Source organism: Zea mays, chromosome 1 (genome assembly GCF_902167145.1).
Source record: "Zea mays cultivar B73 chromosome 1, Zm-B73-REFERENCE-NAM-5.0, whole genome shotgun sequence".
In the NCBI taxonomy this organism is placed as follows: Eukaryota; Viridiplantae; Streptophyta; class Magnoliopsida; order Poales; family Poaceae; genus Zea; species Zea mays.
The window spans coordinates 152,487,718-152,511,095 of NC_050096.1; positions in this window are offsets into that span (position 1 = coordinate 152,487,718).

A 23,378-nucleotide genomic window follows, 5' to 3' on the forward strand; every position below is an offset into this window, starting at 1 on the left:
GGGACCGTTTGAGAGAGGGAAGGGTTGAAAGAGACCCGGCCTTTGTGGCCTCCTCAACGGGGAGTAGGTTTGAGAGAACCGAACCTCGGTAAAACAAATCCGCATGTCTCACTTTATTATTTGCTTGCGATTTGTTTTGCGCCCTCTCTCGTGGACTCGTTTATATTTCTAACGCTAACCCGGCTTGTAGTTGTGTTTATATTTGAGAATTTCAGTTTCGCCCTATTCACCCCCCTCTAGGCGACTATCAAATGCAATGAGTGAGATATATGTATGCCATGATATGCAATGTGATAGTAATAGAAATGATTAAATTGACAAAGTAAAGTTAAATCTTACTACGAGAATTTTAGTGGTATACTTAGCCAATTTTGGGTCAAGTATGGTCAAGGTAAATGGTCAGATTATTTTAGTGTTCCACTTATTCCCTTTTAGTGCCTTAGTGAAGGTTATTATGATCCTTGCTGAATTCATTGGGGTGAGATTCATTTTCCTTACCAAATCTCTCTTTTCCCTTTTTCTATTATGCCTTTTAAGGTGGGTTTGAACTACAACATAGCTTTATAAATTCCCAAAAAATCTGTAAAACTTACAGTAGCTTCTCACTGGTGTACAACTCTCAGTCTCAAAAAATTTAGGCTTAAAATGTTAAGGGTTCTCTCTGTACAAAAATATTAAGTTTTAGGGTAGAGAGGGTGCTTTGAACTACAACTCTCCTCTAACAGTGGATTAATCCTTAAAGCTTATTTTTGCTGGCATTTAGGTTTAACAATATGACTTTGTACCAAGTTTTAGCAACTAATACCTTTTGGTCGTTGTTCTGTGATTTTCTAAAGTTCTTGGCCATAGGGGTGCTTTCTACTACCACTATTCTTGAAAAATGTCAAACAATAGATTTCTAATTTTTCCTATCTTTTTCTTTGTACAAGAGCAATCATTCTATAATTTGGCAACTTTTTGCTTAGGGGAGAGGGTGGTAGAATTTCTTGGAGTATATGGTCTTTTTCATGGGGTAGGGGGTAATGTGTGTTACCTTACCTTTTTAATTGGGTTTCATATTTTTCTCTAGTGGTCTACTTCATAAGTAATTAGATAAAAATTTGTTTGCCCACTGGTGCCCAATTTTAGGCTTTCTCATGATTTAATTAGAACATGGGCCAAGGTCATGTTTCAATTGCTCAACTCGTTTATTGTGATGGGTTGGGGTGTCAATTAGTTTTGTAGTGGTGTTCTAGCAGTTAGGAGTCTACTAAAATTTCCTTACCATTTTTGAAATGGTCCTTATATTTTTAATTATGGCTATTCTGGATTTCTTAGTGCTAATAAAATAATTAACCTTGGATTAGTTCTGCACTAGGGTTCTCTGTATTTTTCCTATGTTCTTTATCACTTAAGTATACTAGGAAAAATATGTTCATCCCATGTTCATTATTTTTCATTGCCTTTCTTAATTTCCTAAGTTTTGGACAGATATAGTTTTAATAGACAATCTTGAGTTATTCTTGTGTACTAGGGTGCTTAATATTTTAAACAGTGTGTATGTTGGGTATGTATCTCTACAAATTTTCTTAAGCCTAGTATAAAAGTATTTCTATTTTTCTCTAGATTAATATGTTTTGGGTATTTTCCTAATTTAAATCAAAACTCTAAAAATTAGTACAGAAAACATGGGGTTCAGTATTTTTGTCTCATAGTTCATAATATTTAGAATCCAGCAAAATTGGTTTGACTAATTTTGGTTGAATAATACTCAAGTTATGAATTTCCTAAGTTCTCTACTCATTAAAAAGAATAACAAAAATGGTTAAAGGAAATAGGTTTTGCATCGGTGTCCCTGGGTTTACTTCTATCTAAGTCGTTTAAACCGTGCCCCTGAAACACTATTCACCTGAGTCTCTGACTACGCAGAAAACCCTTTAGGGTTTCACTAAATCAAACCCGCAGTCCTTCCTCTATTTAAATAGTGCCCGCGGTGGAGGAAAGGGCGGAGGGGCTTACCGGCGGCAAGATTGCTCCGGTGAGGTGTCTAGGGAGGTCAGGGAGGTGACGATGGTCACGTCGATGTGCGGATCGTCGTCGGAGGTGACCGGAGTTGGTGGGTCCACGTGCGCAAGCGGGGGAGTTCGTCGGCGACGAGTATTCTGACCTGCTCACAGCAAGATAATCCAATTGGTTGGCTTGGGAGGCTTGACCAGGTGACATAGAGGCGGTACACGGAAGGAATTTGAGAATGGCGTAGAGACTTACCCGGTCCACATTCGCCAGTGAGCGGAAGAAGTCCAGCGAGGGTGATTCGGGGTCTCCGGTGAGGCTCTGCTAGGTCTGAGGGCTTGGGGAGCTTCATGGGTCTCTGTCGAAGCTAGACGAGCCACTGGCGCAGACGGGGAGCGGCTGGGGTGTGATGGCCACGGTGGCCGAGGCTCGGGTGGCTTGGCTGGCGGTGGCGCGTCGTGCTCTGGGCAAAGTCCGGCGAAGTCGGGCTTGGGTGGGATTGTGAGCGTGCGGGGGTGTATGGCCGAGGTCCTGGGGCTGCTTTAGAGGCGCAGCGCGGGCGAGGGCACGCGGCGGACTTGACCATGCACTGGGGCAAGCGCGCGCGGGTTGGGCGAACGTCGGCGTGCCGACTAGGGTCGAACACGTGTGCGCGTTTCTTCTGCCCAAGTTCTGGCGCGTGTAGTCACTCATCCAAGCCTGCTCTTGCCTTGGTCAGTGCACAAAACCTCTTCTCCTCCCTATAAGCTACCGTTTATGTGTGGGGTCAAAGGATTTGGCCTACTGGTTCTAAAGATATGGAGCTCTCAAGTCGGGTCTGTGTCACAGCCCGAGCCTGAGGAAAATCTTAGGTTTTGTCGTGTCTAGGGTCCAAATCCCAATGACATCTTCAGATATGTGGTAGAGGGATTAGTTTAGCACATTTTTGTTAATGGGAGCTTAGGGTTTTGAGTTAGGGATTAAGGTGAACGCGTTCGGGTTTGGGTTAGAGGCTGAAATTTAGAAATATGAATTTCAGATTTCTCTAGAAAGCCTCCAATTGATTGGCCTGTTTGGGGTTTTTGGAAAATTCTTTTGGCCAAACTCCCTTACTAACTTTTGTAGCTTAATTAGTGTATTTCAACTTTTATAATTGGCCCAAGCCATGATTCCATGTTTTTCATGGTCTTTTTACCAATTTCCCCTTTTCCACTTAAATCGCTTAATTAGGGTTATTCTAGGGTTTGGGCATTTTTCTCACTTTGCGGTGCATGATATGATTAAGGCATGATCCTTGAGATGAAAACTACCTAATTAAACCTTTGTTCCTAAATTTTGGTGTCTTTTGCTCAATTTGATTTACATGTGATAATGATCTTGAGTTAGCACTAAGAAGAACCCTAGGTAACACTGGGGTGTTACAATATACTCTAATCTTGTTGCTCGTTGCCTTCTTCATCGGCTTCTTCACATTCAACCGGCACCTCTTTCGGGTTTTTGGGTTCACCAGGTTCAGCTTCTGCTTCCACGTGGTTGACTTGCCCTCGATTAATGGATAAGGGCTGACTTTTGCCTCCTGAAGCCTGACCTTGCTTCATTAGAGCTGGAGTGGTATAAGCCACCCTGTTAGGATAGTAGTTGGCATAGTGTCCAGCCTGTCCACACTTGAAACATGACCTGTTTGTGGGGGTATTAGGAGCAACAGGTCCAGCTAGAGTGCCTACTTGAGGAGTAGCTTGTGTCTATTACATCTGTTGCCCAGAACTACCACGGGCAGATGTACTTTGAGGTGTAGTATAATGGGGACGGGAACTACTTCGAGCTTGTCCCTGGTTAGTAGCTTTCCTATTTTCTCCAAGCTCAGTCCTCTTGTTTTCCAGAGCAATAGCTTTGTCTAGTAGTCTCTGGAAGGATGGGAATGTGTGTGATATCAGCTGGTATTGTAGTGGTCCGATCAAACCTCCAGAAACAGCTCCTGCTTTTTCTCATCATCATCCACTTCACCAGGAGCATATCAGAATAACTGGATGAACTTGTCCCTGTATTCGCTTACTGACATCCCTCCCTGTTTGAGGGACAGGAACTCCTTTTTGATCTTCATAAGACAGCAGGAATATGGTAATTCCTGAAGTGAGTGGAGAATTCTACCCTGGTGATGGTGTTGGCATAAGCGTGAGCAGCGTAATATGCATCCCACCAATCCGCAGTGGGGCTAGTAAGGTGACCTGATGCATAGAGTACTTTCTCCCTATCGGAGCACTGAGCTATGTTGAGCATCTTGTCCATGGACTTTAACCAGTCATTAGCTTGTAGTGGATCCGAGGAGTTAGAGAATGTTGGTGGCTTATGGCACATAAACTCCCGGTGCTTATCCTTGGGCGGAGCTGGTGGTGGTGGAGGTGGTAGTTGCTGCCGTTCTAGTCGTTCCTGACGGATTTCCTGTTGCATTTCTTGCCGCTCCTGGCGCATCTCCTGACGTTCCTGACGGATTTGCGCTTGCCTTTTCATCATGGTGTTGGGCATTTACTGCATCAGCTGCATCTGAGCGGCAGCAATGGGATCTGTTCCAGTCGGTGGAGGGTTTGGCGGAGGATTCATCTCTGGTTGTGGTTGGTTAACAATCCTCTTGCAACGGTTGTTAGCAGGTAGATCGATACCGCCTCCCTTCCTGGTATTGACCATCTAGGTTAGAAATATATGGTAAGATAGTTTTGCAAGGGGAATAATTTAGTAGGCAGAATAGATAGCCTAGTAGTTGGTCATAAACTGGAGGATCTTAGGTAGATCTTGATTCTGTTGTTTTGGGTCTATGTCGGGTTAACTATGCTTATAAGATAAATCTCCAAGGACAAGATAGAATGTGTTCAGATAAGATAGATAGACACTAGATATATTTTAATGGAAAATAATCTAGGTTGTCTAGTTATTTTATAAAAAATTATGCCTAGATGTATATGCATATGCGATTGTGGACATTACTTCACAACTCATCACACTCAATCAAAGAACCAAATCAGACAATATCATAAGAACAAACATTCAAACGTATAGATACCTACAAAAATAGTTTTGTTTTTGTTCCTAAGATCAGGTCTCCTATTCCTAAAGGTCACTTTAGGTACAGGATTTCAAAGTGTGAAATCCACTTTTGGTCTTAAGAAAGATAAGGTAAGTGTAATCAGAGTAAAGCAGCAATAGATTGGAAAAGATTAAGGAAAGTTTAGAAAGAATCAGAGTAGCGAAGGTAAGTAGGTAAGGGTTTATCTAGGTCTATCTAGGTTACGTCCTACAGTCAACATTGCTTTGATACCACTTCTGTCACACCTGGGTTTCAGGGGTCCAAAACCCGGGCGTGAAATAATCACCAAGTGTGCTGGGATCAAGTGTCACAGATATGATGACTCATGGTATAGAAATAAATGTCACATCATTAATATATAACGGAGTTCTATACAAAATAGTTAAATAATTACATCATGTGAAGACAACGCCTAGCAACACAAAGTTGATTGGGAGACGACGGCCTAGACCACTCACAAACTCATCATAACATCCTTTGTGAGCCTCATCCTGTAGTACTTGTTCTTTACCTTGGAGGAATGTGAGGACAGCAAAGGTGAGCTCACATATGTTCATCACTGAACAAGTTGTGGGGAATAATGTGCATGAACTCACCAAAGGTGGGAGCTCATGTGAAGTGTAAAGCTTACCAAAGGAGATGGTTAAAGCTGAGCATTGCTTTTAAAGATGGTCAAAATTTTATTAGCAGTTACTAAGTATAAGTAGATACCAACCCAAATAAGTAAAAGATCAAACTAGTAATAACACCCACGATGCAATGTGAATGACAGATTAAGTTTAGTTCCATAAATTACTCATGTGAGGGTCCGAGCTGCTCATGACCGTGAGCACAGCTGATATACTAGTTTTACACAATGCAGAGGTTGCACATCTTTACCCATAAGTCGTGTTACCCATTTGCCAAGGGACCGCGACTTCCCATTCATCTCTACCGAGGAGATGAGGCAGTGTACCACTATGAGGCCTTTACAAAGTTCCACTAGTTTCCGAAAACCCGCTGCGGTTTTTGAGAAGGGCAATATAGGAATCCCTCGTCCAAAGAGCCATCGCAGTATGATCAACCTGAGAACCTCCCTATACGTAGCTCCTCTACCGCCCTTGCCCCTTTCGGATAAGGTAGTCTTCCACTAGCTTTCCTAATTAGTCAGCCAAGGGCGTCCCATACCACACTTGTGGAAGCACTATTTTCCCGGGTGGTTCTCCATGTTCCAATTAACATGATGATCTTATAATGAAAAGTAATTAAAACAACAACATAATTGGAACATGATCATAATAAAACATTAATTTCCCAAAACCAGGTAGAGAAATTGCAAATCTACCCATTAGTTCATCTGTTTGCAAGGTGTGGGATAAACAATACTAGGGAAACCTATTAGGTCCCATCAAGTTAACCTGAGCATGTCACAGTGATTACCAAGAACATTATTAGGTAGAGAAAAGTGATCAAGGGCACAACTTGCCTATGACTCAAGATTCCCAGTTACCAACTTGCTCTTCAGGTGACTTGTAACCTCGCTGCTAATTGTAGCCATACAAACAATAATGGTATAAGCATAACTAACATCACACCAAACATAAGAACAAAATATATAATAACATTCTACGTATTGCAAAGAGATCGTAGGTTCGAGAACCACTTAATCCGGAGTTACGGATATAAAGTTATGATTTTCCAAAGATTTAAGTGTTTACAAAATAAATAAGGTACAAGATTTTAATCATATATTTCATGGTAAAATAAGGTTACTAGATGATAACCAATATTAATGTGAGATTATTACAACTGGGATGGGTCAAAAAGGATTTAAAATGAATTAGTTATGCATTTTCTAAGTTTTTAGAATTACCTTGGCAATAAAAATCAATTTTTGAATTAATTTCATTAATATACAAATACTCATGGACTGCGGGCACTATTTCTTTGAAATCCGGGGGTCTAACTTGTAAATTTCAGGGCCTAGTTGTAGTTTCTGTTGAACTAAGGTGGACTGCAGGTTTATTTTGATAAAACACATGGGCTCATAGGTAAGACTGACTGGCCGAAAGGGGTAATGGACGACCTGAGCCATCCGATCCAGACCTAAGGGCCTAGATTAGAAATCTAGCCACGATGAACCGGTACGACACAATGACCACATGATCTAAGATCTATGGCCCCAACACACCCACGCCATGACGAACCCCCAGCCCTCGGATATAACCTTGACGTCTCTGATTTAATCAAGCCAAAGGGGTAAGCTGCTTCTAATTGTGGCCGCCCAACGGCCGATCGACGGCACAAGTGCACTCTTCTTCTCAACCCTCAATCCCAAGATCGACGGTCGAGCCCCCGTCTTCTTCCTACCCGTCGACCGGTGATGGAGACGCTTTCCATGCCCCGACGAGGACGCCGACAAGTTGGCGACCCCGTGCCCCAACAACCCAATCGCGATACGGTTCAATATTACACAAACAGGAGAAAAGCGTGCATCAATCTAGGGACAACTCACCCCGTATCGGGTAGCTAGACTCCACGGCGACGAAGCAGGGCGGATCCACGGCGAAGAAGGCGCCCCGACGATGGGTTCTCGGCCTCCCAGATGTTTCCCCCGCTTGACGACATGACGAGAACGTGCAGCATGGACGAAGGATGGTCCTAGGCGTCCTCGATCGAAGCGAAGCCCCAACGGTGGGTGGGCAACTCGTTTATGGCGACGACGGCGAACTTTCCCACCCACAGCGATTGCCAATGCTCCCTGGTTTGCTGTGATGAAGGATGGAGGAGAGGGGGGTCTCTGGCGGCCTTTTTTATATAGCCGGTTGGGAGGGAATCAGAACAAGGATAGTCGGATTTCTAGGTGAGCTTGGTGGATTCGGTTGCGAAGTGCGCGGGTCACGCGATCGTGTTCATCGCGAGGGAGAAGACGGTTCTGTGGGCATGGTCCCACGCACCAGTGGAGACACATCGGATGCACAGAGGCTTGCAGAGGGCCCCACTCGTCGGCACAACAATTCCCAGGTCGAGCGTGCGGGTGAGTCTGCCCGTGGGGCCGCGATGTTAGTGACCATGGACACATACGCGCGGCGAGTTCTGCTGAGAATTGGGGATGGGCCTATCAGCGAGATGGCACAAGAGTGGGCCGGCGGGAGAGAGCAAGGTAATGGGCCGCACGAGAGTTTTGGCCCGTGCAGGTAGAGCTTTTCCTTTTCTTTTATTCTTTCTTTTCCATTTCCAAATTTAAAGTTTCAAACTAAATCTTAAATTCCTATTTTAAATTTCTGGTTTCCAAATTTTTAAATACAATCCTAATGTGAATATAACTCCCACTGTTTACATTTATATTATTTATCTTTCTTACTATTATTTAATTATGGAGAGGGTACTTGATTTTATTAAAATTTCCTTTCTTTTTACTCATTTTATGTTTTATATTCTCATTTATAATTTGTATTCAAATTTTAAATTATGATCCCTTTGTTTTGATAGAAAACATTTTCAAATGTTTAAATCTTTATCAAGATATGATTTAGCTAACATTATTTTATTATGATCATTTACTTTAGAAAGGGTGAGTTCTAAAGTTCAATTATTCATCAAGGGTACTTTATTTTGATTATTATTATTTTTTTCTAACTGATTTCCTTATATCACATACTTAGGATTTTAGGTGTTACATATATATATATATATATTCATTTCTTCGTTAATGTCGCCTCTCCAGTTATGTACTTATTATGTCTTCGTGTCACGATTCTTAGGTAAACCTTGACTAGCACTAAAAAATAGGCACTCATGTACCCAAACATTTACTCTCCAAATCGTCTATTCTTGTAGTCTACTTGAGCACAACCAGCACATTAGACTAATTGGTAGGCAATATGCCACCGCACATTCGAGTCAAAAACTTTAAGGGCTAATTTGGAAACTTAAATTTCTTTCAAATTGAAGGGATTCAAAAGGAAATTAGTTTATTTCTCCTTAAATCGTCTCCAAACTCTAAGGGCTTCTACCTTAATCCTCTCTAATTCCCTTCAAATCTCTTGCGACCAAACAAATTGTTGGCGTCGATGTAGTCACCAAACAATAGGTGTGTACCGCTTTGCAGTGCCCTCTGTGGCAGCGCGGATAGTCTGCGGCTCTAGGCCGGACGGTCCGCGACTTGGCAGCTGGAGCGGCTCCATCCATGCTTCGCTCTGGACGGTCCATGCTGGGTCGGACGATCTGTGATGACACAGGGTCGACTTCTTCCTTGTAGGAACCTAGATCCCCCTGGGGGAGAGACCTTATTTTGGTGCTCTGGGTCGGCAGGTCACCCGCGACGTCCCTAGACGACATAGAGTCACCTAGGGATTAAGAATTCGGGTCAACGATGAAGACCTAAACATATTCACCCTTCTAGCAGATAACAAGGGAGGTAGGGACCTCGTTAGGGTTAGATCCTAGTGTTTTCTTAGGATCGGCAGGCCACCCAAGACGGATCTAGACGATGTAGAATCGAATAGGAGTGGGAATGGATATGTGGAAAGCTACAACTAAAGCTATATCACATCTATTCCTAGGGCATGAAAGGTAAATAAAGTAGATTGGTACAATTGGAATGTGTTCGGGGGTTGTCAATCGGTCGTACCCCTTCATATATATAGGGGAGGTCTAGACCTGTTCCTAGGTGATTGCCAACAGATCCCATGTGATTAGATGGATAACTATGCACGAGATAAGGATGATCGCTCGAGTTAATCTGATAGTGGGGGTGCGGACCGTTCGAGCCCTAGGGCCAGACCATCCACCACTTTTGTTGTTCAACACATGCCCCGAACCTTTTGGTGGTGCTTGGTGAACTAGAAGAGCCAGTTTACTTCAGAAACAATGGATCTCATGAGTTATTTTGTTCCCAAAGTAAGGACTCAAATCGAAGCAAGTCATCGGCTCTTGTCATCAGATAATATAAATATTTGATAGAACTTTGATGCATAAAGGCCATTTTGGATGCATCCTATTTGGCCATGTCTGCCTGATCATCAACATATCAATACACAAAAACTTATGGTGCCCCACAGCTTGAATAAGCAAACAAATTGGGCCAGTAATACGGATTTATCGCCGTACCACCCCACACTTGAGTAGGATAGCACATCGATGATGAATAGACTAGAATGCACCATGACATCCCTAGAGGAGGATGACCACGCGATCTTGGTTGCATCACTTTTTGGGCCGGTTATTCGGCCTTTGATTTCACACAGATCGCCATTTTGACTTTGTTCGTTTTACTGTCTGGTCGTGTGGAACGACCTTGTTCTTCATATATTTAGCAAGCAACTGATTAAAAGTAGGACCGATGTTGTTGAGCCAGCCAAACGTCTTGGAGGCATTTTTCCTACTAGAACCTATTTTAGGACGTTGTGGTTTGACGGTCTGGGGTTGCTTTTGCTCCACATGGAGTCCGGACCGTTCGGCCTCAAGGCCCGGACCATCCGGTAAGCGCTATACAGGAAACTTTGATCGAGCATCTGATCGTGCTTGCCCCCAGTCCTTCTAGTACTTTTAGCGGACTTTGGGATCAATTTCTTGCCTACGTCTGCTCTGAATTATCCGACCTTAGTGCCTAGATCGTCCGATGTGCGCGAAACAGGAGACCGTGATCGGATATCTTATCGTGCTTTTCCTCTAGCACCTCCGGTCTTTCTTTTTTCTAGACCTTTCCGAGTAACCACTTTGTATGATAGATTTGGCGTGCAAGGGTTACCAATAGTAATGTTTTTGTCTTTGCTTTTATCGGCCACACATGGCTCAATCGGCCTTGGTTTACGGCCGATTGTATTTGTCGATAGAAGACATTACAATCATTGGTGTTATAAAGAAAGGAGTCATGCCATTTACAATATACGCACCTTCTCAATTCCTCTATCGAAGGAATTGTGTGCGATAATTAAATGTTGCCATTTCTAAGTAACTCATCAAATATCTTATCTCACTTGGCAACATTAAGTGTGAACTTAACTTTCCCATTTTGTACTGAATGCATATTTGGCCTTATTGGGCCAAACAAGCTTGGCGACACGTAAGTTTCTCGACCCTGCAGGGGCCAAAAGGCATTCGTCCTTATGTGCGGGTGATGACATGCTTTGACTATGGTGCGCTGCAGGTGGGGCAGAGCTTGAAGGTTGTACCTAATGTGAAATACCTTGTTCTATGTATGCACACCTAGATAGTCCGACTAGGGTGGTCGGATGGTCCACGTCGGGACCGGACGGTCCGGTACTATATCCGGACTGTCTGGTTGTGCTGGGCATTGCCTGGGAACCTTGTGGCAGGCTCGGTGTGACTCTGGACTATCCGACGTAAGGTGTCGGGCGGTCCTTGATCGTGCGTGAACTGTCCGACCAGGCCCATACCCGATCTACCATGCAGTGAAGATGACGACAACATTTGCCTCGGTTATGAGTTCATCGACATACCACAATATGGCTGAGACTCAGAAGCCCCATTTGTTGCCGATGTGTTTGGCGTAGTTGTTTTAATGTCCAATTCATGTGTCAAAAGAATCAGGGGTATGAGTTTTCCCTAATACATACGCCATATTCTCTATATCCTCCGTTACACTTTTAATCCTATTATCAAAAGAAATTATAATAGATTGAATATCGGCTAATGGCGCGGCGTTACTTATAGTGGGGAGCTGTTGCATCAAGGCCAATAGGGAATCACATTTTACTACCCTCTTCTTGACGACCCTCTGGTGGCGATCTATCCTAAAGTGCGAGAAGTACCACTTCTCTATCACCTTGCAGATCTGAGATTCATGACGCTGGAACTCCTCGTCCAACCCCTCCATGTAGTCTTCTAATTTCTCATCCTCAGTAGCTGACAAGTTAGTCAGCCTTATGTTGTTGTCTGGGGCATGCCCCTTTTAGACAATACGGCAGCGGTGGTTGGATTGTCCGGTGCAGCACCGGATAGTCCAATATGTTTGACCGGACGTCTGGTATTCCCTCACCAATCATCTTTTGATCCTTGGATGAATTAAATAATGAAAGATGAATCAGTATGCTACTGGCATCACGACCAATTAAACCCAACTAACCATCTTCCTAATTCTCAGCAAACCTCAATTATCCTTTGTTTATAGCCGATCGTATTAGCTGACGAAACATATTGCAATTGCTAGTGCTATGACCAAATAAATTATGCAACTTGCAATATGTTATTACTTCTAAGCTCTGAGGTAATGGCATGTCTCGGTAATCAACTATTGTAATAAGACTATGCTCCAACAAGGCATCAAATATACGACTGCTCAAAGTCAAATCGAAAGTATACTTAATTTTCTTTAGTTGATCCATTTGTGGAGACGACTTTAGAGCTAGGCAGACGAATTGTTCATATTGTTCATCAATCCATTCGGCCATGCATTTGCTTGTGGTCTTTTGGCATGATGCTTTAGAATTGCTTAAAGTATTATAATCGGTCTAATCGACGCATGACACCTTTGGTTTTGTTCTTTTGGATTTAGGATTACCACAAGTAGACTAGTAAATAAAATCGTTGGCAATAAAGACGGATTAAACTTCAACAGTAAAACATTATCATTATCGGCCTTTCTTATTCGAATATACCATTGACCGACACCTTTCAAAACCATTGCATTGCTAATAAGTAAAGTATTGACCTCAATCGGTCTCTTAGAGCTATGCAAAACAACATCACTAATAGATTCATCAAAAAAAGCATATGACCAGATTGAGAATTAGGTAATGCACTGGTTAATTTTACCTTGTTGACTATTTTGGAGAAATGTGAAAGTTTTACCTGAATCTTGCTTTATCAATCCTGAGCATGGTGGCATTGCTCCATAGCTACCTCCTGGTCTCTAGCTTTCGGATCTCCAACAAGTGTAGTGGCCTTTGCAGTCCTTGGTGCCAAATCAGGACTTGCTAAGACCTTGACGTCGTACAGTCCGATGCCTACATGTTACTCTGGTTAGCCGCCTGGGCCAGAGCTTCGACGGCTTTCGGTGTGTTTGCTGAATTTTCATTGGTTCAGCTAGAGTTAGAAGTAACATAAGCAACTGAATCAAGAATATCCGAAGCCACATAAGGTGCTGAATTCTCACTAATTTGGTCAGTACTATGAAAATCATAGGAAGCTGAATCTTGAGAAGTAGAAGCCGTATATGATCCTGAATTTTTATTAATCCGACCGGTGTTATAAGAAGATGAATTAGGACATGAATATGGTGCTGGAATTTTGTTAGCCCGGCTAGAGCTAACATAAGAAACTGAATTATGAACATTAGAACCATATTACACAGCATGTGTCACTTGAGAATAATTGATTGTAGTGCCGGTATCAGCATGGCCAATTCTCTCATGTACCAGCATACCCGGGGGGGGGGGGGGCTCACATATTGTGTATGTGTTGCCGATGGATAATCGCGTGAAAAATCTCACTGCATATTACAAGGATTCCTAGCCTATGATGCTTCAAATTGAATGGCGAACTTACCATGTTAGTTTGGTCTTGGTAATTATACATTGGTATTTCATCTTGTTGCACCAATGTGTAACACTACCGGAATTTGGCTCTTTGCCGAGTGCCAATATTTTGCCGAGTGTTTTTTTTCGGGCACTCGGCAAAGAAGCTCTTTGCCGAGTGCCACGCAAAAAACTCTCGGTAAAATAAAACACTCGGTGAAGAAGTTCTTTGCCGAGTGTTATATTTTTGACACTCGGCAAAGATCTTCTTTGCCAAGTGCTTTTTTCAACACTAGACAAAGATAATTTAAAAATCACATTTTAAAGTAGTAAATTAATTAAATGAAAAAGTTTTCAACTACAAATTTGTATAACTCATCATGATGTATAATTTATATTTTGAACATTTCTTCATATGACAAAATAAAAATAAATTTGTTCATAAAACATATATCTCTCTCGTAGTTTATGAAACAATGAGAGAGATGTATAAGATTTGTGTATATTGTTAGAACCATCATGTGAGATGAACAAATGACCAAACAGCCAAAATAAAATTTGTAGATCTTGAAAAGTTATAGATTTTTGTAGTTGGCAACTTTTTCATTTGAAGTCATCTTGTCAACGAAAACTATGTCTGAATTTAAAAAAATTAAAATTAAATTTAAATTTAATTTTGAAAACGACCTCGAAAGAAAAAATCACCAACATGAAAGTTGTAGGTATCGAAGAGTTATGAAACTTTGTAGTTGACAATGTTTTGGTTTGAAATCATATTGTCATGCAAAATTATGTTTTAATTTTAAAATTTGAATTTTTCAAACTACCTTAGATGGAAAACCACCAAAATAAAAGTTGTAGGTCTTGAAATGTAATGAAACTTTGTAATTGATAATTTTTTTGATTTGAAATCATCTTATCATTGAAAATTTTGTGTAAAGTTTTCAAATTTGAAATTCAAATTTTGTAAACGGCCTCGAATGTAGAAACTTTCAAAATAGAACTTGTAGATCTCGAAACGTTATGCAACTTTATAGTTAGTCACATTTTCAAATGAATTTATTTAGTGCCTTAAATAATCAAATTACTCTCGGTTTGTTATAGTACATGAGGAACGAAAGCGTAATATAGACATAATTGATGTATTAGTGTAGTGGTAGAGGATGATATGCACGAGAGAGAGGTTGCGTGTTTGAATCTCACCATTCACAAAACATATAAATTTTATTCAAAATAATAGTGAAAAATGATAAGACGATGGGAATGGTAATGAGTAGTATGGTTGGAGAGTTGTTCCTATAATTTTTAAAAAAATGTTTTGCTGTTTTTTGGGTTTTTTCGATTCTTAATTTGCCGAGTGCTTTTGTTTGTCGAGTGCTTTTTGCCGAAAAGAAGTACTCGGCAAATAACCTTTTGCCGATAAAATGTTTGCCGAGTATACTCGGTAAAGAATTTGCCGAGTGTAAAATGGTCTTTATCGAGTGTTTTATACACTCGGCAAAGAACGCGATTCTGATAAGGATTTACATGTTGCATGTTACTAGTAAAATTAAATCCCAAAGCATGCATATCACATGACATAGGTTTTTGCATATAATTTTCAGAATTACAATGTGCATAATGAGGAGCATTATCTAAATAAAGACTATCCGTTGTAATAATACGCCTACCATCTTGACTAGCAACACCAACACCAGAATTCATGGTATTTGCAGAATATTAGAATTATAAAAATCGTTTGCAAATTTACCTCAAATCTTTTGTATTAGCCATACTGCGACACAGAGTGGTGATAGGCATCTTGCGACCATGTTCGTGGTTATTCTCCATGAACAGATGCGACTACACCTTTGTAGTGAGCCCACTGCAAAAAAAAAAGATGGTATGTGCCTAACCAGACTACTATCGTCGAAATAAAACTGATCGCCTTAAGCAGCCGATGCAACAGCGGCAAATGGATCGATCTTATGACCTGATCTGCTAATGTCCACTCGACACAAAATAATAGTTCAATTAGATAATTTCTAGGGTAATGATTTTCGACTATAAAAGCCAAAACAATCTCTTCCACTGCGGAGTCGCTAAAAAGTACGGTGGTCCGATCTAGTCACCAAACACTAGAGGTCTACCACCTAGTGGTGCCCTCTGTGGCGGCGCGGATGGTCCGTGGCTCCAGGCCGGACGGTCCGCGACCCGACAGCAGGAGCAGCTCCTTCCATGCGTCGCTCCGGACGGTCCGCGCCATGGATCGGATGGTCCACGATGGCACAGGATCGTCTTCTTCCTAGTAGGAACCTAGATCATGCCCTTGGCGAGAGACCTTAGGGTGCTCTAGATCGGCAGGTCATACATGACATTCCCAGATGACATAGAGTCGCGTAGAGATTAATAATTCGGGTCGACAACGAAGACCAAAATATATTCACCCTCTTCGCAAATAACTAGGAAGGTAGGGACCTCGTTAGGTAAGATCCTAGGGTCGTTTTAGTGTCGGCAGACCACCCAAGACGGATCTAGAAGACGTAGAGTTAAATAGGAGTGATGATAGATATGTAGAAAACTACAACTAAAGCTATATTATTTCTACTCAAGAACGAAAAAGTTAAATAATGTAGATTGATTCGATTAGAATGTGTTCAAGGTTCTCAATCGACCGTGTATATATATATATATATATATATATATATATATATAAACATGTCTCTAGTCCAACAAATTTCACGTGATTAGATAAATAATTATGCACGAGATAGCGACCGAATACGGTGGAGCGGTCGAGTCTGAGCTCCACTGGCCAACATGGCCGGCGCCGCCGCCGCCATTTCGTCACCAGTGCAGTCTACCTTTTTTTTTTGTTAGAAGTGCTTCATGAATACATAGAAGAACACAAAGAATCACTTCTAAGGGGAAAAAATCACTTCTAACAAAAAAATCAACTTCTCTAGAATCTAGATAACTGGAGCAGGAGAAGCTACGCCGCGCCCTCCTTTCGTCGGAATTTGCCGGTTTTTGACAGCGGTAGCTAGGGTCTGTTGCTTAGTCAAACCATTTTGCCATTCTCGTTATTTCCGGTCTGCTCTCTAGTCTCTGCGTCTCTGCCTCTGGTAGCAATGCACTCGGTGGCCAGTAATGAGTACATAGCTAGCTAGCTAGCAAGAACATTACAGATAACAAACATTTCATTTACCACGTTGCTGCTGCTGTTTCTTGGTATGACAGTCGTAGCCACCTCAAAGTCTTGCTTGCTGACATTGACCATGGCTCGTTAATTATTTCAATTCCGGACAACAATCTTGGAGAGTTGATCTGATGTACTACACTGCACCGATTATTCTTCCTAACGAAATTTCCACGTGGACGATGTGTCCCTTCCAGCAGCTGCTGCACTGGAAAGCTGCTGCAACGGAATAGACAATGACTGCCAGTCACATAGATAGATACCATCAAGTTGCTGTGTTTGTCGAGCTAGGAAGAAGGAGAGCCTGCAAGTCTGGAGAGTAGTACAGTGTACACAGTGCAAGTGCACCAAATCACTGCAACTGAAAATGACAGACCTCGTTTACATGTATTAGAGCTAACAGTTAGATAGCTAAAAAGTTGTTAGTAAGATTAGCTAACTAACTATTAGCTAATTTTAGCTAGGTTAAACCAGCTAATAACTAATATATAGTTGAGAGTGTAGCTAATGGTTAGTTGGATCACAAGATTGGGTGTTTGCATGTTTCCAACTAAAAGTAACTAATAAATAAACTGGGTTGTTTGGATGTTTCTATCTAATTTTAGCAGTTAATTATTTTGTATTCAAACATGACCTAACATGGTGTACGTTGGTTGCGTGGGTTTGATATAAGTGTAGTTTTAGCATATTCTTTGTTGTATTCCTGCATGCTAGCTAAGCTTCGGTCGTCTACACTCTTATTCCTAGTGAACATTTCGGTCGCCTTTAACATTTGTAGCTTCAAACTGGGAGACATGATGAAAACGTGGCGATATAGGGCACGAAAATGAAGCGCAGGATTTTGTCGGTACAAATTCCAAGTAAAAACCTGAAGTCATGCAAACAGTTTCAACCACAGTGCAGAAACGATTTCTTCTACGGATGATAACAAAAAAAAAATCCATGGATGATCTTGCCCCCCAACGATATAGGCTGTAGTCCCTCAAGGCTGCTGGGTGTCACTGTCGATGGAATGAAACTACGATTTGGTTACCCGTATTTTGACCTTGTGAATTCTGTACCCCTTCGTCCATTGGAGGTAGCCTTTTGCATTGGGTTGAATGTGAAGCTGTGTTGCTATCTATAGAAAACAGTGATGCTGATTTGACTATCTTTTTGGCTACTAATAACTGTTGCCCCATGGTCGTCGTCATGTTTTTCTTGTGTTTGTGCTGGACGTGTTATGTACTAAGGGGCGGACCCAGATAAAAATATGATTGAAGGCATAACATCTGAGTGGGGGCTTAAATAAAAACCTATTAACAAATAAGCCTTTCTAGATATTACTAAATAACATAAAAAGTCTACTAGAATAAGAAAATTGAGTGGGGGCCTATGACCCCACTAACTAGACATAACGTAGGTCCGCCTTGTATGTACTAGACCTGTATCAGCTCTCATTCTATATTATATTATGGAGTCTTTGTTGTTGAAGGGTTTATGTTTTTATAGGCTTAGATGTTTAGTTTATTTGAAGGATTTTGCTATATGATAAATATTCAAAACCTACAAAGGATTTTGCCGCATGTTTATCTATGATAACTTGTGCACATATCATGTCTCGCATGAAGCTGATGACAAAGCCCATTGGGAGAAGGTTCTAGTGCCGGAGCGCTTGTTGCGCAATTAATATGTCCTGGAGGTCTTTGGTCAATGTCAAGGTTGTTTATGAGCACCAGTTGTTGTGGTGGATCCCAAATTTAACTGCAGTTAGGGATAATGTTAACAAGGGTATGCCTAATCACGTGCACATGGCGAGATGAGGTTGTTGTAAACGGGGATCATATTGCATATTTTTTCATGAGACGAGGTGGCTTTCCAAATGTTTCACTAGTCTTATAATAACCACTACAGTAAAACAGAGCATTTCCGACGGCCTCCTTATCTCCGACGGCTCTGTACGAGGCCGTCGGAGATAAGTTTATCTCCGACGGCCTCGTACCGAGCCGTCGGAGATAAGGTTATCTCCGACGGCCTCGTACCTAGCCGTCGAAGATAAGGCTTTTTAACGCGCGGATCCGACCCGCGCGCCTTTCATTTCACCGCGCGTCCGTTTCTCTCTGCCGCCGCCGCCGTCCCGCACAACACCATCGCCGCCGCTCGCGCTCGGTCGCCGCCACGCCCGCCGCCGCCGGAGATAAGGCGCCCGTGCTCCGCCGCCGCCGCCCCGTGGTCCGGCCCGTGCTCCGGCCACCGCCCCAGGCTCCGCCCCGTGCTCCGGCCGCCGCTGCCGCCCCGTTCGTCGGTCGCCGCCGCCCCGTGCTCCGGCCAACGGCCCCGTGCGCCCGTCGCCGGCCGGCTCCCCACACCCGCTAAGTGAGTATACTTAATTAGCAATTTTGTTTATTAAAATTGTATGCTTGTATTAATTTATTTGATTAGAATTGTATGCTTGTATTAATGTATTTGATTAGAATTGTATGTATGAATGCATTTGATTGTTTAGTTTGTTATGTCCGACGGCCAAAATTTGATTACGTAATTAAAGTAGCTTGTTTTAGTTTATTTAGTGGTACTTTAGATAATTTAAATTTTTAATTTCCGAGGGTAATTATTATGCCCTCGGAAATAAGGTCATTTTATATGATTTGTCATCTATAACAATGTTATTTCGTATGTAATATTGTATTGTGGTTTATTAGTTTAATTATTTAATAATGCACGATGATTATAGTTAATCATAGTGTATCGTAGTGTGAACAAACGAAACCTAGGCGTCACCCGTTTCGGCCCAACACACCTTACAAGCGACGCATGTGAGGTATGTTGGGCCGGAATTGTCCCTTTATTGGACAGCCTCGGGGTGACCGACAGAGTCCGTGTTTATGACAAAAGCATGTGCTCCTGCTTAGTTTCGGCAGCATAACCTCTCTGTTCTCCAATTGCACCATTTTTAGGCGTGCGATTGGAGAACAACGGGGTTATGCTGCCGAAATTTCGCACGACCACATGTCTTGTCATAAACACGGTCTCGTCGGTCACTCCTGGGTGGGTTTAGGACCTATCCTTTCCTACAGATGTAGGGGCGTGATTTCTTCGTAAAAACGGATGGTCCGTGCATTACTTATCTAATTAAGTTAACGTCTCATATCTAGTATGGAGGAGAATCGTCGATGGATGTATGAAGGTTGGAAGAAAAGAGGTGCTCTATCAAGTGAGTGGGTGGCCAAGACTGATGCTTTTCTCGACCATGCTTTTGCTCGGTCAGAGACTGGAACCGATGTTAGGTGCCCTTGTAGCAAGTGTCGGAACATTAATTTCCTTGACAGGAGGACTATGTCGATACATATTTGCAAGAACGGTTATATGCCAGGCTATGAGGTGTGGGTGCACCACGGTGAGGACCCACCTCCTCGTATTGTATCGGAAGTTCAGTCACATGAAGAGGAGGACTACGATAGGATGGAAGAGATGCTTGACGATGTACGCCATGAGTTTCTAACCGTCGATTCGGAGAACCCCGGTCAACCCACCGAGTTTGAGGATCCAGCTACACCTGAGGTTCAGAAGTTCTTCGAGCTCCTTAAAGCTGCCGAAGAGCCGTTGCATGAGCACACAAAAGTGACCGTCCTTGTATTTGTGACTCGACTTATGGCTATTAAGTCTAAGTTTGCATTCTCAAACAATTGTTACAAGGAACTTTTGAACTTGATCAGTGATGTACTTCCGGAGAATCACAAGATGCCAAAGGACATGTATCAGTCTAAAAAGCTGTTATCTGGCCTCGGTATGGACTACGAAAAAATCGATGTCTGTGAAAATAATTGTATGCTTTTCTGGAAGGAGACCGCAGGTGAGAAGAAGTGTATTGTATGTGGTGAGCGTAGATTCGTTGAGGTTGAAAACGACGATGGTTTGACCGTGACTACGAAGATTGCACGTAAGCAGCTTCGTTACATGCCTCTCATACCTCGGTTGAAACGTTTGTTCATTCCAAGAATACAGCTAGACACATGAGGTGGCACAAAGAAGGGGTACGTGAGAATCCAAATGTCATGGTGCACCCAGCTGATACAGATGCATGGAAGGCACTAGATGCTTTTGATTCCAGCTTTGCTGATGAAGTGCGGAATGTCCGCTTCGGTTTGGCAACAGATGGTTTCTCGCCATTCAATCTAACTACAACGTCGTACTCATGTTGGCCCATCTTTGCTGTTCCATACAACCTTCCACCAGCTCTTTGCATGAAATATGAATTTATTTTCTTGTGTCTTATAATACCTGGTCCGGATCATCCTGGAACAAAGATCGATGTGATGATGAGACCCCTGATTGAAGAATTGAAAATTTTGTGGGAAGGAGTCGAGGCGTACGATTGTTACAAGAAACAGAAGTTCAACTTGAGAGCCGCGTTTTTATGGTCTATTCATGATTTTATGGCTTATGGTATCTTTGCTGGATGGAGTTGTCATGGGATTTTGACATGTCCTATATGCGTTGAAGACACTTTATGCTTTCGACTAAAGTTTGGTGGAAAGATATGTTACTTCGATTGCCATAGATGTTTTTTGCCAGAGGATCACCCGTTCAGGTTCGATAGGAACGCTTTTAAAAAGGACACGATTGTGACGAGGGGACCACCCAAGCGTCTAAGTGGTCCAGAGATTCTCGCGAGACTTAATGATTTGAAACTAAACGAACATGAAAATATATCCACCAGGTTTCTTCAATCCGATGCAACATCTACTTGTTCACCTACCATACGAAGCTAAGGTAGGAGGTCCTGTGCAATATAGATGGATGTATCACATCGAAAGGACACTAAAGAAGCTACGTGCAATGGTTGGTAATAAGAGACGAGTTGAAGGGTGCATCGCTGAAGAATTCAAATACAAAGAGATAGCATCGTTCACGGGCCTGTATTTTATTGTCGATTTATGTACTAACTTGTTTTTGTTAAAATAGGATGTCAAAGAAAATGAAGTCTTTAGCTCGTAGTTTGCTTGGGTCGAGGAGTAGCTCGAGGAGCAGCTCGAGGGGTGAGGATTCAGTTTTTCAGGGCACAGGTTCTACCATGAGCAGACGGAGAGCGCTGGCAGAACATTTGCCTCCACAAGATGTAAGTTAGTTGTTAAATTACATTATTTGAGTTACTTAATATTGTATGATGTAAATTATTTGTTTCATAGGATGCTGAAATTGAGGAACCAGTGGTAGAGGATCATGCAAGAGATGATGTTGAAGATGATGGTGGAGATAATGTGGGAGATGATGCTGGAGACGACGCTGGTGGGGATTCTGGGGTTGGGGATTCTGTGGGAGATAATGTGAGAAAAATAATAAAATAAAATAAATAAAGAAAGAAATAAAATAGTAGATTCAGATATCTTAAATTATACTTGAGCTTTGAATTTTGAGTGCTGAATTTCGAAACCAAGAATTAATTTAGAAAGGAAGTAATAGAAAGGTTTTCTATTCAACTAAATGATTATTCATTTCATTAAATGATACACTATAAGCATTTATCTAAATGAGTATTAAATTTAGATGACTCAAATCTAAACTAGATTTTCTTTTTAAGTTTAACACATAAAATTTAAACTCGGGAAAATAAATAATAGAAGATACTCTATTGATTAGTTCTCCTCATAAATTATACATACTCTTAAAACAATCAAGAAACCATTAAATGAAAGTATACAATGCCTTCTTACAAAATAAATAATGAATATTTATTTTTGAAGTAACTTTTAATTCTTATCCCACATTCAAAATGTTATTTGCCTAAAAAGAAAGGAACAATATGAGTGTGTTTCATATTTCAAACATCTACCAAACAAATAAATTAATAAAAATAAAAATATATCTATTGCATCATGATTGATTTTGAGTGTGCATTAAATTGAATCTTAAACTTTATCTTGGATGTGAATTTAAAATTTGGAAATCAAAAGGGTAATAGAAACTAGAAAAGAATACAAAAAAAGAAAAGGACTTACTTGGCGCGTGGGCCGATTTCCCCAATCTGGCCCAACTCACCCCACAGTGCACGACCCAGCGCCCTAACACAGTCAGCCGCTTTTATGTGGGCCCCACTAGTCAGGTCTTCACCCGCGCGCAGTTGTCTGCCCCGGGCACTGATAGAATGCCCCCACACTTAGCCTCACTCACCGCGCTGGTCACGCGCGTGTGGGGGGGTTGTTGCACCAGGGACCCTACCTGTCAGCCTGGCGACGCGGCCGTCTTTGGCCGTAATGGTCGCCGCCATTGTCGCGCGCTCCAGCCAGCCGAACGGCTCCAACCACCTGGCCTACCGCCACGCGGGGCTTATAACCCCCCTGGGTGCACCATCCGCTCGGGGCGTCGTGCAACCTGGCTGGCCAACGTCGGAGAGGGAGTGCGTTGAGAGAGAGAGCAAAGCTCGGCGAGAGGAGAGATCGGGCACCACCGTCGTGTCCTTCGTCCCCATGCCCTTGCGGTCGCTGGTGGTGGTTGGCCGCCATCGGGGATGTCTACGCGAGGTGTCCCTGTGTGTTAGGCACCTAGAATCTGTCCAACTCCACGCCAGCCGGGCCAGCAACAACCGAATGCCAATCCACGGTATATATGGAGCACTCCACTCGGTTCGCCATGGTTTCCCATGCATACTGCGCTAGTCGGGGGATGGGATTGGGGCTCATGTTGATTTGCGACAATCCCTGGCGGGGAGCGC